Genomic DNA, 16,033 nt, shown 5'->3' on the forward strand with positions numbered 1-16,033 from the left:
ATAATTATCTCACTGTAAGCAGTGCTCTCAGAGCTCTCTACCATGTGCTTATTTTGTCTTACTCAGTATGTATCATTTTGATTTAAAATCATTTCAAAAAATTCAGTCATTGTCTTTGCCTTTCATTCTACTTAAGCTATCACATTATGCTGCACATGGACTGTTTTCTTTCATTATCCCAGGCCACCCTGAGTTAGGCAGCATTCATTTTTACTATACCTCCTATAGGGTAAGACATCTAAGTCACAGACTAGAATATAGGGCTCAGTGTGCCAGTAAGGGAGGCACATTTGCATTTATATGCCTGCCCACAGCGACCCTGGGGGATGAGGTAAGCAGAAGCTGTCACTTGACTCAATCCCTCTAAATAAATGAAGGGGAAAAGAGACTTGATAAATGCACAATAATCAACACAACTGTACACTGAAAGAATTATGGCAGAGAGGGTAAAGAGGAAACAGACATGTCTATTTGTAAAATGCCATCCTAACAAGGAGAGAGAAAGAGTTATAAGATCACTCACCTAAATACCTCCCAGGATGTCTTCTCTGATTAAGGATTTGTGAGAGTTATTGAGTTTTGAATTAGATGCACTTTAATAAAACAGTAGAATGTTCTTATCTGATTGCACCTGTATTGATTGTGTTAAAGAGGTCTATCCTCAGATCAAGGTCAATGATTTTACATAAACTGACTAGCTAGATGGAATCACTAGCAGTATTTAGGACTCCCACAGTTTGTCCACCCTTTCAGTGTACAATACTGTAAAATTTAGAGAGAGGAACTGAGTATTCACTCTATATTCTGTCTTCCAGCAGCACAGTACTTAACTTTAGTTAAAGTACTAAAGTATACTTTAGTATAAAAGTATAAACTTCTTTCCCAAAACACTGTTCTTGTTACTATCTAAATTATCTAGTAGTGGTTCTTACCAACTATAAAATATATTTTACATCACATACATAAACAGCAATGTTTCACAGACTTAAACATTAACTACTTTGAAAAGCTGTAGTTCATATAAACATCCTTCTTAACTTGATTAAATTGGGACATTAATCCAATTCATTTTTCCCATTGGCTTCAGTAGAGCTGATCAAAGAATCATAGAATCATCAAGGTTGGAAAAGACCTACAAAATCATGCAGTCCAACCATCCACTTATATTCCAGCCTTCTAAAGTGGTATTAAAATCCCGGTCTCTTGAGTGATATATTCACAGATTTCCTCAGTAACTATATATATGTAAAGCTTTGTACATTCTTGCATGATACACACACAGGAATGTGTGTGTGTAGATGTGCATTGTGGGGTAGACCCAGCCCCACCACCAGCTGTGTGGAGAGACCAGCCACTGTCTGGGAGCAAATCTGTCAGGCAAACATCCTTCTGATCACACTCGCTTGTTCCTGACCCCACAGAGGGTGAAGCAGAGGAAGAGGTCTGTTCAACAGGTTGCTCACTGCTGACAAACACACTGCTGAGGCAATACTGAAGCTGAAAGTAAGAGCCTTTGGCACAGACCCAGCAAACCTGCACTGTGGCTGAAAAGGGGAGGAAGCACCCATAAGTAGCCTCTCTCAAAGCTCAGCTGAGGAAACACTTGGCTTGATAGATTTGCAGTCAAGAAGTGACAATTTGTTGCAGGCCAGGGAGATGCCCTGGTAAATCTGTGCCTCTGCACATGCTGCAGAAGCATTCCTCACTTCATGGCAAGGGATGGAAACCAAACATTAATTGCAAGCAGAAAAACCTTCCATCACATTTACAGGTTGGGAAAATGGGCTGGCCGGGATCCACTAACCTGGCTGCTGTCAGAGAAGCTGCTGACAGGCTGAGGAAGAGAGCCCGGAGAGGACAGCTGTGGGGAGTGACAGCTCGCTGCTGGGAGAGGCCTGGGGACAATGGCGATGCAGGTGCTGAGCCTGCTGGAGGCCCAGATGGTGAGAAACTTCCTCAGTAATATTTCCAGATGTCACCACTGAACCGCATGGAGGGGAGAGGGATCCCAGTACCTATTAAAAACCAGTTTTGTGCATGACAACAGGAAGACTGTCAACAAGGCAAGGAAAACTTGCTACCACAACTGCAGACGGAAACACAGCTCAAGAGCCTGAAAAGTAACTGCTGGTCTTTCTGGGTAAAACTGAACTCTAGTCAAATGGACACATCAGGAAAGCAAGATTTAGAGGATGCAAAGTTTGCCAAAGTCATTTAGATATGTCTCTGGAATGTCTCGTACTTCTGTACATCTCAAGCTTCAGAGGTCACCTGGCCAAGACAACATGCATCCAAAGGAGGGTAAAAAAGCACTCGCTAGCTACCTTTAAGCCAAAAATATCCTATTTGTTATCTACAGCAAAGAACACTAATAAGAATCTTGTCTCATCTTCAGCTGGCATGTTTTCAAAAGGGATGGGATTTCATGTGATGATACATTGGCTCCCATCTGTTTGCCTTGTTTTCCTGATGCTGCTAAGTGCTGGGGAGGAGTGTGTTCATTTGTGAGTTTTCTTCTCCCTGTATTTTCATGTCAGAGTGAGTGCAGAAGGGAATTAGAAGATGGTACTTCTCAGCCAGAAGTACACCCCAGTGGTTCAGATGAGTCCATGTTCTACCTGGATCCCTGGATTAGTTGTTACATATTTGCCTCGGTAGTTGAACGTTCTCTGTCCACAAGGAGGTAAAAATCATGATGAATTCTGCTCAATGTCAGAAAAAAATGACTTATTTCCTATTGGTAACAGGTAGAATTCCTTCTCCTTGCAATTCCATTGAGCTACCAAGATATGAGATACTTAATCCTTTTCTTTCACACATTTGCTGTTTGTTTCATTTCTCACTAATTAACTTAATGCAAGAAAGAATCCATAGGCTTTTGAACAGTCTCAGTGACTTGTTTCTCAGCTGTAGCTGTTACAGTGCCTAATAAGTACAGAACTCCTGATGCAATTCCAGGCAGCAGCATTGCTCTTTTACTGCTGCTCAGCAAGAATTTTGATTTTCTCTCATCTGGCAGAATGAGCAGAGGTCTCCTTCCAGCAGATGGGTAGCTTGCCTAAAGAGGTCCATGTTCAGGTGCTAGGAAGGAAGGAAGCTAAATGAGCAAGCAAGGCAGCGGCTTCACAGAATGCAAGCCATCAGATCAATTCACTAAATGAAACGTAGTAAGCATGTTACTTCAAAGAGATTTGTACCTTGGTAACCACAGATTTTTCAGGCTTGATGCGTGATGTTTGCCATTTCTTCCAGTCTCATTTTTACTTCTAGCAGCTGCAGGAAAGAGGTACAAAATATAAAGAATGAGTGTCTTCACATTCTAGGATGGAAAGGCCTCAATTTAGGGGAATCCTCTATGACTTTAAGAACTTAGCCATGTTTTCGTTAAGTAAGGAGGTAAGGGTATTGCTAGCTGATACCCCCACAGAGGCTCAAGCAAAGTGAAAGAGGCCAGAGATAAATTCTTGGGCTATTAGTCTGTGCCAATGTCCCACTGCCAGCCTTGCATTGCTGCTGGTACCCACTCTAGAGCATTTTGCTGAATTCTACCTGTACCTTCATTTTCAGGGCTGTCAAACCCAGCAAGTCCTTAATGGGAAGTCAGAACATTGCCTGTGCTGATTCAGTCAAGAGAAGGGCAGTGTTGAAAAAATAAGCTTTTGCTTCAGTTTTTGTAGTGACAAAGACAAGCTCTTGAGTGTTAACTCATGTTCATCCTTTCTGCTTGGACTGTAAGACGTGATCAGGGCCTTTCTCTGCTAAGAACAACATTTGAGCTGCCAGAAAAACTCTGAGGGACTCTGGTGCTCTAGAGATGCAAAAGTAAAACCTTCCCTGCCACCATTTGGACTAAGGTCCAAAGACACTATCTCAAAGCTACTGAATTCAGGGCCTGGGTAGGGTATGCCAGGTTGAACACAAATAAGGGGAAGGTCAGGTGACGTATTGCTTTGGAACTGGCAAAGATTTGGATTCAAATTGGTTATCCTTCATAGCTTCTCACCAGTACTTCCTCAATGATTTACCCCAAGCAGTGCCAAGCACTTGTTTTTCCAGCCTTCCCAACACACCACTGGACACCAGGGCCACAGGTTGCTGGGGCACCTCAGAGAAAACAGGATGAATGAATGATCACTTTTCAGAGCTTCATGACGCTTTCAATCTTTCTCAGACCGAATTACAAATTTGTGTGTCTTCACAAGTAGCAGAGCTGGAGTCGTGTTTTCCCCTTTCTAAATGAGAGGGAAAACAAAGTTATCCCTCGGGATGCCTGTCTTCAGTCAAGAGAGATACAGCAGTAGGCACAGTGTTTGCAATAAGTCAGAACCAGAAATAACAAGCCAATTCAAATCAAATATCTGTCAAGTCCCCATCTTCCTCTATACTAGGAATGCAAATGTCTCCAGTTTCTATAAGCACACATTGGAAGCAATCATCATATGCTTTTTTTTTTTTTTTTTTTTTTTAAGTAAGAAATCTAAAACCAGGCAAAAAAAGAGCTCCATGTATGTGCATAAAAGGAAACATCTCAGATCTCTTGAAAAGCTTTCAGGTGTGAAAACATATGGAATATGTTCTGCTCCAAAGCATTCGGTCCCCATTCCAAAAATCAGCATCTTCTGCAACACTCAACTGGCAGCTCCCACCAACAAGGCAAGTGAACATGGAAGCAGAGGAGACATGGCACTCTGTGCAATGTCTCGGCTGGCATCCGACACTGCCACCCATGCCGCACCTGCTGTCTGCATCCACCGAGCGCTTATCTCCAGGCAGCTGTTAAATAGGCTGGCACCTTTTGTCAGCTGCAACTTCAGCATGAAGAGGAGAAAAAAAAAAAAAAAAAAAAAAAAAGAAAATCAAAACAGACTCAGAGAAAAATACAGGAAACTGGAAAGCACATTAAGCCCCAACTGGAACAACAAGATGTAAGCCTTAGGCGGGAGAAGAAGAAACAGGAGATGAGGAAATGTATAGCAGCCAGATCTGCTCACCATGAACAGCAAATGCTCCCTTGGCCACCATTTTTCCCTTGTGAGATGTCCACCTCTGCCACATCAGGCTCTATTAAGATCTATTAACAAACCCAGACACCCTATTCAGGCTTGTAAACAAGCATCATGCACAGAGGTACAAGGCTCACTATACCTCTTCTTTGCCAGTATCTTTAAGCTCTCCCTCTCCTACTGGAGGAGTTTGCCCATATTTTCAAATAAGCAAAAAGAAAAAATGAGTCATCAGATGCAGACTCAAAGCAGAAACATGTGGACTGTATAAACTGGGGCTCAACCTCCCAGCTGTTCTCCATCTCTGGCACCCTTGGACATAACCTTATGCAGTGAGACACCTCTCCTTCCCTGCCCACCATTTCTGGGGCGAATTAGGAGAGTGCAAGAAGAGGAGGGTACTTCCAAAAGCAGACTTAAGTCTGGTGAGGACAATTCATCCAGGGCTTTCTGTAGTTAGATAAGAGACAGGCATTATCAAAAGTATGACTTGGAAGAGGAGACTAACTTGGCTGATCAAAATCCCTTCTCTGTGATTCAGACCTTATTCTTCTTCCTGCCATGCAGCCTGTGGGGGAAGACTGGAACAAGAATGAGACCCCAGCTAGAAGGGAAAGCTGCAGAGCCGTCAGCACCAGGAGTCTCTAGCTGCTGCTGGAGCTTCTCAAACAGTTTTGACTGGGTTGTCAAATTGTGCTGGCAGGCTCCTACCTCCAGCCTCCTGCACTGTTTTCTGACAAGCTCCCGCCTTATCTTGCTTCTCTTTCTCACTTCATTTTCCCTCCTTTTCCATTTCTCTTGCTTCTCTTAAGCAGCCAGCCTCCCACACCCAGCTCTCCCCAGGCCTCAGCACCAGCATGATGGTTGCTGCTATGGTACCATCATCTCCACCTGTGCACTTCATGTCTTCCTGCTGTTCAGGACAGACACATCACAAGGGCTTCAGTGTGGAGAGTAGGACCTGCCTGCTGGTTGCACAGTGACTGGGATGGTGAAGCCCCTTCTTGGTAGCCTTACAAACCAGATCTGCTAGTAAACCCACAGAATCATTTTCTCAAAAACATGGTTGTTTCAGGCAGCAGGGGTTTATAGAAGCCTCAGGAATGCTGGGAATGACACATGAGCATTAGGCAGACCATCTTTTCAACTCTGCTTTGTATGTGTTCACTTTATAAAGGTCCTGCACACACCCATCAATTGTTTTTCATGACACTCAGATAAACACGCTGCTTTCTGTCAGCAAGAGTGAGCAAAAGTGATAACAAAAGCAACAGGATAAGAAAGCTCACATCAGTAAGAAGAAATCATCGTTTTTCTACTTTCTGGAGCTTGCCTGACTTAAATGCCTCCTTTTCACTATTCATACACGTTAATAATAATGAAGTAGGAAATTCAAGTCTAATGCACCCGGTCTTTGTACCAGGTTAGCTTCTTAAGAGTACAATTTTAAAGTCAAAGTTATGGTATTGATACAGCTATGGAGGCACTGCTATCGCCTCTACATTTGTAGGAATGGGCTAGATTGGCATAAATATCACGTTAATAACACAGTTTCATTGTACTAGGGTCCATATAGGTACACTGCTTCCAGTGTAATAGTTTCAAGCCTATATTTAAAGCAGTACAGAAACTGCATGTAGGCAAACCACTGGAAATTTTTTTGCTCTTCAAACAATTGTAATCAGAGGAACAATACTGACCCCACAGCAGTGGGTGGGAATTTTACTTCACGTTGTTTTCAGAGTTTCTTTCAGCTCCCAGAGAAATTTCTGTTCAGTCAACAGGCTCTCATGGTGCAAACAGCTTTTCGAGGTTAAGGAAAAAAAGAAGAAAAACGAAAAAGAGAAGAAATAACACCAACTGATCAAAGGCAAATCTGAGTGTGTCGCCTACATACACATTAACACCTCATTAACACTACTTGTACCTACAGAAGAAATCAAGTTCGGAACAGCTCCAGCACAAAGTAAACAAGTCCTAGGTAGAAATCCTGCTTTTTTTCTTCTGAGAGTACCAAAGTAGCAGGTCCTTGATTGCAGTAGCTTTGTTCTTTCCGTTTATAAGAATGGAAACAAAGACTTTCACCGTTCTGAGATAAAGAGTTTCCACATGAGAGCTCCTAATGATCATGATAAAAACAACAACAGCAAATTGAAGATAACAGGAGGGTTGTTTCATGTATTTTTTTAAGCATAGTTCCAGCTCTAAAGTATAGCTAAAATAGCAAAATAATGTTTTGGGATGAAAAAACATCAGAAGTTGGAATTAAAGACACATGAAAGAATAACATAACTTTGCAAATGTTCAGTAACCATGAAGGTGAGATAGTATCATAGAAAAGGGCCACAGCTCAAAACTTTCAATACTAATTCTCAGTTCACCTGGCACCTCAACTCCACAATGCAGAGCTCCCCACCTCCCCTCCACCTACTTCCAACCACTCTGCTCACCAAACCTCCAACTCAGCCATCTTTGCAGACCCCTTTAAAACACTGGCCTGGCAGAAAATAGTCTCATGAAAAACAAATGGAGCACAACCAAGCTGTGTCACTGCCTCAGCGGTTCAGGAAGCTGCAGCCTGGGCAGAGCAAAGACAGCCAGCCCTGAGTTTGCACATCACATGCTATTTTACTGTGATCCTCTCTACCTAATCATTAGCAGGCAAAGGGAGATCTTCCTTAGGCTCATGCTGAATTTACACCCATTTCACTTCTCTAAAACCAATTTAGTTAAACTAGATCAGATGTTCTTATACAGACTTAGCTAAAATCAATTCCTAATTGATTAAAACTAACTTGAAATAAAATTGTCTAGGCTATAATAAAGGGTGTCCACAGCAATTTAAGTGACTGGATTTAAAATAACCCCATTAATTAAGCAGCAACAGCTGCTGAGCTTTTCATGACTGGGTTTGCTTCCTGCTCTGTGCTCAGGAAGTATTGGGTGTGATAGAGACTGAACCCCAGTTCATGCACCTGGTGCTGCTGAGGGAAGGCATCAAGCAACCTGGAGCCCAGGTTATCATGCAGCGTGCTGGGATGGCAATCTAGGATCTACTCTCAACTTTCCATCCAGACTCTTGCATTCTTTAGGCATGATAACCTCCCTCTGTACAGGTTAAAAGTCAGAAGATAAATTCCTAGGGGCAGAAGCTGACTCATACCTTGTGACTGCACACAAGGTATGCCAAGGGGATGCAGTCTCAACTGGGCCTTCGGAGTGCCAGCATTTACTAAGTACCTGTCTTTTAAAAAGTATAAATACCTTACCTCACTGCAGTCTTTTTTTTTTTTTTTTTTTTTTTAAAGATTGCATGTGTCCATGAGTGTGAGAGAAAATGAATCAGAAGGCTGCTTGTCTCCACTTCAGGTTTCTGTAACGCTCTAAAATCACATCCAGATGGAAGAAAAATAAATCGTAGCCACAAACCTGCTGATGAAAGTTAGGTGGTGCACTAGCTGGTGTGATCCTGAGCACTAACTACACATTTGGGGACTCTTATAGGAAGTGTCTGCAGTGCAGCAGAGCTTTAGCACCAGCTTGTGTTGTATAGCGGAGGGTCTGGGGAGGCATGAAGTGTTCAGCTGCATCAGTCAGAGACCCTCTAAAGCTTGAAGTGATGTTCAGAGCACTCCACTTTTATGAGACAGCATGCACCTGCTCCCAGGTTAGGGAAGGCTTGGGTGCTTGAAGCACTGAGCATTTTTTCCCACCAAAGCAGTACTCTGGAGTTTTTCTGATAGGGATGAAGATAGCTTCACATTTCTGCCTTTAGGGAGGTGCATCCGTACAGGCTAACAGAAGTTAAACAGATCAGATCCTTCTCTCTGTGCTGCCAGCCCATAAGGGACTGAAAAGTACCCAAACTCCTTGACTGCTTATTCAGAACAGAAGTGAGCCAAGGCTGGAAATGGTTATGCAAACGATTCCAAATGCTGGATTTGCTGGTAAGACAGGATTCATATTCAGGCCACCAGCTCTTTGTTTCTGCAAAACCAAAAATCAGACAGTCATTTCCTCCAAAACAGCCAGAATGTTTCTGTGTCTTCTTCATTTCCACGTTTTGATTCCCTGTTTTGCCATCTAGCCCACACAACATCCTTCCACACTTCCAATATTTAAACTATTACATTGCATTAGCCACATAAGAAGGGTTCTCCTTTCTATTATGTTTCTTTTCAAATAAAAACCTTATTTTGACATCTGTACAAAACAATGATAAGGGACAAACGGGCATTAACAGACATTCTAGTGAGATATTTAAAAACAAATACAGTTGCTTTCTTTGATTTTTTTCTGATCAGTAATTTCTTTAGCAACATATTTTTTTTTATAAATGATTTAAAAACATTTAAAAATTAAATTCTTTTTTTTTTATGAGATGTACTCAATTCCAATGAAATTTCAGTAAAAAGTGAATAAGTTACTTATTACTTTCAAGTAACACCTTGAATCAAGATGCACATACGTGTATTGACATGTGTGTGTGTCTGTCTGTGTGTGCACGCACTCTTTGCACGCTGAATTATCCATTTATCAGAAATAGATATGTCACACCATTTGATCCAGATCCAAATTTGAATCTTGTAAGGTTTCAGAGATGTTTGGATCTAAACTTGTTGCTCAACACACAACTGGAAAAAAAAAAGAAAAAAAGGTCCCATTCAAAATTAAGAATCCATTTAAAGCTCAAACATTTCTCACCAGTAACCTTTTCCTGAGTGGCAATGACATTTGAGTTTTGCAGATGAGACACAGTTGCATGAAAAACACAGAAACAGTATGTATCTACAAAGGTAACATCACAGGATGGCATTCAAATAAGCAACTAGAACGACTGCCAGCATAAATCAGCATATTCCCACTGAGATTCCTACCACGTGAAAACTAGTATACCACATAAAGGGACACCGCAATTTCAAAATCACATTTTTATCCTTTGTTGTGAAAGGGAAGGATACTAAGTCAATAAAGAAAAATGATAACACATTTGATCCGATTTCTTTAAGTTTTCAACAGGAATTTCACTTACTCCCTGTATAATCGACAAACCTCATTTGTGTAGGTTTTTCAGATGGTAACAAAGGGCTGTGTAAAGTGGTTGTGCCTAAACTAACAGAAATACTGGTGAAACACCAGTGGTGTTCCCCAGAGGTTGGTGCTGGGTCTGGTCTTGATCAACATACTCAACAATGATCTGGATGAAGGGACAGAGCCCACCCTCATCAAGTTTGCTGATGATATAAAGCTGGGAGGAGCGGCTGATGCATCAGAAGGCCATGCTGCCATTCAACAGGACCTGGACAGTCTGGAGAGTTGAGCAGGGAGGAATCTGATAGGGTTTAACAGGAGCAAATGTAGAGTCCTGCACTTGGGGGGGGAAGAATAACCATATGCATTAGTACAGGTTAGCAAATGACCTGCTGGAGAGGAGCTCTGTAGAGAAGGCCCTGGGGGTCCTGGTGGACAACAGATTAGCCATAAGCCAGCAGCGTGCCCTTGTGGGTAAGAAGGCCAATGGTATCATGATGTGCATTAAAAAGAGTGGCCAGCAGGTTGAGGGATGTTATCCTCCCACTCTATTCTGCCCTGGTGAATTCACATTTAGACTATTGTGTCCAGTTCTGGTCTCTCCAGTTCAAAAAAGACAGGGATCTCCTAGAAGGAGCCCAGCAGAGGGCCACAAAGATAATTAAGGGCCTGGAGCACCTCTTGTATGATGAAAGACTGAGTAACCTGGGTCTGTTCTGGGGAAAAGACTGAGAGGGAATCTAAAGGGAGATGGGAGGCGAATGGATGAGGCCAAGCTCTTCTCAGTGGTGTGCAGTGATAGGACAAGGAGTAAAACTTGAACATAAGAAGTTCCATACTAAGATGCAGAAGAACTTCCTTACAGTAAGGGTGACGGAGCACAGGAACACGTTGCCTAGAGAGGTGGTGGAGTCTCCTTCTGTGGAGCTATTCAAGACCCATCTGGACATCTACTTGTGCTGCCTATTGCAGGGAGCCTTCTTCAACAGGAGGGTTGGACTTGATGATCTCTTGATGTCCCTTTCAAATTCTGCAATTCCATCACAAAGTCAGGAATAGGGGAGCTTAGAAATAAGTGCTATATTAGGGATGCTTTCTATTTTGCAACTGACCACGTTCCATGCTGATTCCTCCTTTTCTTATCAGTCTTAGTGTAGATTTCTCTTAGTTGCAGTTCTGCAACTTTAACACAATAAATTATTGTACTAGCATACTAAAATACAGTCATATTTAATGGCCTACTGGAAATAATTAAGTACTTGTGAAGGCAAGCAGAACAAGATTCCTGAGAAAATTATGAAAATGCAATCCTAATAAATAATTTTAATCAACACAAATCTTGAAGACCAAGTTTTGACTGTGTGGAGATTTAGCCATGAGCCAACAGGCAAGCTGGACTTTCCTATCAACATAAACTAGTAGAACTATGCCACCAGCAAGCTGGAACAGATAGCAGGTGCCTCTGAATGAGGAGCAGTATTTTGAGTTTTGGGGAAAGAGCATGACTACAGTCATGTGTCCAGCTTATGGAGCTGGCATCTCTCCCCATGCTGTTACCCACAGGACACAAACACATCCCACAGACCATCCTGGTGTTGCCCTTGGTGGTATGGGATCAGTGTCAAGGGCTGATCAAAGCTGCTCCAAAACCTCTGGCTGCACCACCATCTCTAGTGGTAAGGAGAGGATGGCACAGTGGCTCCAGCCTTGCACACCACACCTGGACTTTAATCATGGCAAATTCTAAGCCCATATTTTGAGTGTGTGGAGGAGTTAGCCATAATTATATGCCCATTTCCTGCAATGGATTTGTTCCCAGCACTCAAAAATGAAGATGACATCTATGCAGACAGCATTGGAAGCTGTTCCACTGCCAAAATTAGGCACTTACAGCAGACAGTTTGCTTAATTTAAGCAAGATGACTACTTCTCTTTACCAGCTCTAGCCATAGCCTGCTCCTGAGCCTCAGGCAGGCTGAATTGCTCCTCTCACTGTGAGCTGCAGTGTGATAGCGGCCATGATGCCTGTGCTCAGCTCCTATAGCACTTGCTGTGAAGGACAGCCTTCTGCCTCCATCAGTTTGATTTGCAGATTACCATGAGGAACTTCAAGAGTTTGCACTTGAATAATAAATACATAAATAAACTGACATTAATAACACTCTTGGGAAACCAGCAATGAATTGCCAGGTGTATTTCTTAGTAGGGGGGCGGGGAGGGAAGGAGAAAGGGAGAAGATGAATAACTGGGAGAAAGTTATGCTCCAGACCTTGCCTCATCACAGAGTACTGACAGAAAAAGAAGTGCTGAACAGTGGGCTATTTGGAGATGCATTTGTCAGTGAGTGCACAGCTTCACCAAACTCTGAACTTTATATTTGATTAATGCTATTAGAACTCAAAAAGACTATTAGAAAACTGAGAGATTAAAATGATATCTGAAATTAGAATTTCTGCCTTTTTTCCCCTCCTCTGGGTTATTCCACAAATCAGATGTTATGAATTCTTATCTTGTTCCCAAATCAAATAACTCCAGTGAGCGGCAAGAAAGAAGAATCTCCAGCGGTCTGCTCCTCAGAGCTATGGTTTATTCTCTCCCTGCCTGACTTTGAGGCAGCTTCATTAACTTGGACTTAGACTCCAGCCCCAACTCCCGTTGTGGAGAAAAAAAAAAGGGATGAAAGAAAACCTCAACGTGATCCAGCCAGACCTTGAAAAATTAGATGCATAGAAAAAAAAAAAGAATGTGGTTAGAACTCGCAAAGACACTCTTTTTATTGGCCTTGTAATTTCCTCACTAAACACACTTTTTAGCAGCCTACCCTTCCCAGAATCTTAATCATCTAGCAGTCCCTCATAATGGCCCCATTCATGGCTTTGCAGAGCAAAAGTACTGTGATATCGCAAACACAGGAACTCAGAAGATACAGCATGTTCCCAAGGAAGGGCTGCACACCCACAGATAGTTGGCAGAGGGAATTTGCTGCTTGGAGAACATAATATAATACAAATATGTGGATTTTTTTTTTTTCTTTTCCTGAAGCAAGGAAGAGGAGATGCTGAGCCTAAACTGCGTGTAAAGAAAAAAAAAAAAAAAGGACTGATATATAGTTCTGAATAAAGCTGAATATTACAGGCTCTCCATCTCTCTCCTCTACCATTTCCGACTGTTCATTGACTACCATAAATTAATATGATGTGATATATTGTATGGTCTGAAGACATTTTATGAGCTTTTGAAATCTTTTCCAGCAGGAAATGTGAGGCATCACTTATTGTTCAGGCTTTTTTGGGTTTGTTTGTTAACGAAGCACAGGCTGAAAATATTTCAGCTGGACCAGAACAAAGAACAAGAAGTTGGTCAGCATCCTTGAAAGTTTTTAGCTTTCTAAGTACACACATTTTTAGATCCTTTCCATGATAACAGAAAAAAAGAAAATATCACTATATCAGGAGGAAAATAGCTGCAAAGATTTCACAAACTGGTAGCTCTGAGATTCTGTTACCCCTGTAGCCCCCAATGATTTATGCTTTCTAGTAACTCTTTGCAACCAGTTTTTTTTTTCTTAAGAGTCTGACTTTGTCTCAATAAAAAAGGGAAAGAAAGAAAAAGAGAAAGATATTTTTCAAACAGAAACCTTACTGTATGCAAGATACAGTTCAGAAAATTATGTTTTGTTACTTACTTTAACTAAAAAGCTTGTCAGAAAAAAGATGTAACTACCAAAATAAGCAATACCAGAGTTTTATTAAAAAAAAAAAAAAAGTGTAATTGTTCTGAGGACGTATTACCTCCTTAGGATGACAGTTGAGTTAATATACTTTATATTATAATAGCTCTAGTTACTGTCCCCAGCATATTCATTTAATATTAACCAAGAGCCTCTGGATAACTTTATGAAGGTCTACCGATTTTTATTTCAGCAGGAAGCAGTGCTGTCTCCAGAACTAGTGGACTGGACAAACATCATGAGCCATATTCCCAGCAGCAATGGTAAAACTGAAGTAGACTCCAAAACAGTGGTAAGAATTATGGGGAAAAAAAAAAATGGTGAACTCCCCTTATTAAGGATCCTCACAAGACTGTGGCAAAACTTACCTTCACTCCACAATCCAACCAGCGTAGTGTTTGCTGTTCAACAAGAACCCTATCACATGTAGAATGTAAAGATTTGATGCAGATCAATTTCCATATTGGAATACATATAAATACCAGAAAAATTAGGGGGAAAAAAATAAATGAAAGCAGCAACAGTTATTATGTAGGATAAAGAGAGGCATTTGGACCTGAAGAATTGGGGGAGTGGAGATTTATTATTAACAGATAACTGAAGACTTATGGATGCCTTCAAACTTCAAGCCGTAAAGCAAGAGAACAAGTTTACAGAGCACTGCTTTTAGGCTCTAGGCTCCTTTCCAGAGCCCTACTTTTACCTACCAGAGGCAGACTCAGAGAATACAAAAACCCAGAGGCTACCCAGCAGCTTGTGCATGACACTCATTAGGAACCACCTTCATGTTGGTGGTACTCCAGGAGTCTCATCACACAGCCGTGTACCAACCCATCACCATGCTAGCACCGTGTCAGAAAAACAAAGGAACCTCGAAGAAAGAAACAGCTTATACCTGCCTGTAGCAATTAGACAGATCAATACAATGGGAAAGGTGTTACAACAGAGGTGCAATGACAGAAGGACCAGCATAATAGAAAGGTGCTATAAAGGAAGGAAAGAATATTGCTCACCTGTATCAGAAGATTCCAGGTTTGCAGGGAAAACCTTCACCAAAGAGGGATCCCCAGAAAAAGATCCTTCCCCAGGAAGGATCAGCCCTTAAAATAAGGTCTAAGAGAGGTATACAGCCAGGCTCTACCCCTCCAGTCACACAGCTGAATTGCCTTCACCTGTGTTCCCAGCACTGACCGGGTCCTTTCTGCAGGTGCTCAATGAGTGGTTCAGGCTGTGACTCAGCAGTTCCCATACACTGCCCTGAGAAAAATCTTTCTTCCAGAAGAGACTGAGCTGATTACCCTATGCACGCCAGACCATCCAACTGTACCTGTCCTACACTGATATGGTAGCATCAGTTTTCACATTTCATGAATAATAAATGCATATATTAAAAGAGGGGAATGCTGGAGAAGATAATTTGAAGGAAGCCATAAGTTAAACAGAAAGAAGAGCATCTAATGCTTGCATTTACCCACTGAAGCCCATAGTTTTGCATCACTAGGCAGAAAGAACAAATTGACCTCTTCACAGAAGTGGTGCACTGAAGATGTTTAATGAATTGCTTCAGAAACAGAATCAGTTCTACAGCGAACACAGGTATCTCAGGGAGAAAAAAGGCACATAAAAGCCCTGTGAAAACTGCTGACAGCACTAGCTATGTGAGAGACAATCAAGGTACTTAACGTTTTAAAACACGTCTTGCATAATAACCAACACTCCAGAATCCTCTGCCTCTTTTCCAGGCACTGAATGAAGTGCTACACTAGGATCATAAAAGATATCCTTAAAGCTTCTTGCATAAATGTATGTGTTCTGAGACGGAGAAATGTTAACTTATGTACTTTATGCACTTCAGGACCATTTCCCACCTCAGAAGCAGAGAGAAGCAGGAGAAGGGGGCATCATGCTATTGATTTTCTACCAATATGTTTAACCTTTTGTAGCTGTCGTCAGCACTCCCAGTGTTAATGCCAATAGCAGCTGCTGGCACGTAGAGGGCTTGCTTCAACCATAAGGGAAGGGAAATCAGAGGTCCCTCTCAGCCCAGGGTTAATTATTTTAAAGGCCATACCCAAGAGGGTGTGGATGAAGGAGAGAAGGAGAAAGAGTGTCTTCAAGTTATAGGCAGTGTTTCCTGCAAAAGTTATAACTGGCTGCTGTGTAATTCCCCTGAGCCACTGGTTCTGAGTCATGTCCTAACACTCACCACGGAGAATATACACAGCTCTTCTAATGAGTATTTCCCTTAACAAGTGCTGTGCTCAGGCTG

At 41.9% G+C, this 16,033-nt stretch overlaps 1 long non-coding RNA gene across 2 annotated transcripts; it reads right to left on the reverse strand.

Annotated features, from left to right (window-relative positions):
* Positions 1–1,721: 1,721 nt before the first annotated feature.
* Positions 1,722–14,822, reverse strand: LOC149918988 (uncharacterized). Of its 2 annotated transcripts, none has more exons than XR_016464289.1 (3): positions 14,778–14,822; positions 3,198–3,273; positions 1,722–3,081 (listed from the first exon to the last, which is right to left on the reverse strand). It is a non-coding gene; the product is annotated as an uncharacterized LOC149918988 (long non-coding RNA). The 2 variants fall into 2 exon arrangements; XR_016464288.1 differs by lacking the exon at positions 14,778–14,822 and adding an exon at positions 6,935–7,054.
* Positions 14,823–16,033: the final 1,211 nt, after the last annotated feature.

This window comes from Phasianus colchicus, chromosome 2 (assembly GCF_987193195.1).
Source record: "Phasianus colchicus chromosome 2, bPhaCol1.hap1.1, whole genome shotgun sequence".
Lineage (NCBI taxonomy): Eukaryota > Metazoa > Chordata > Aves > Galliformes > Phasianidae > Phasianus > Phasianus colchicus.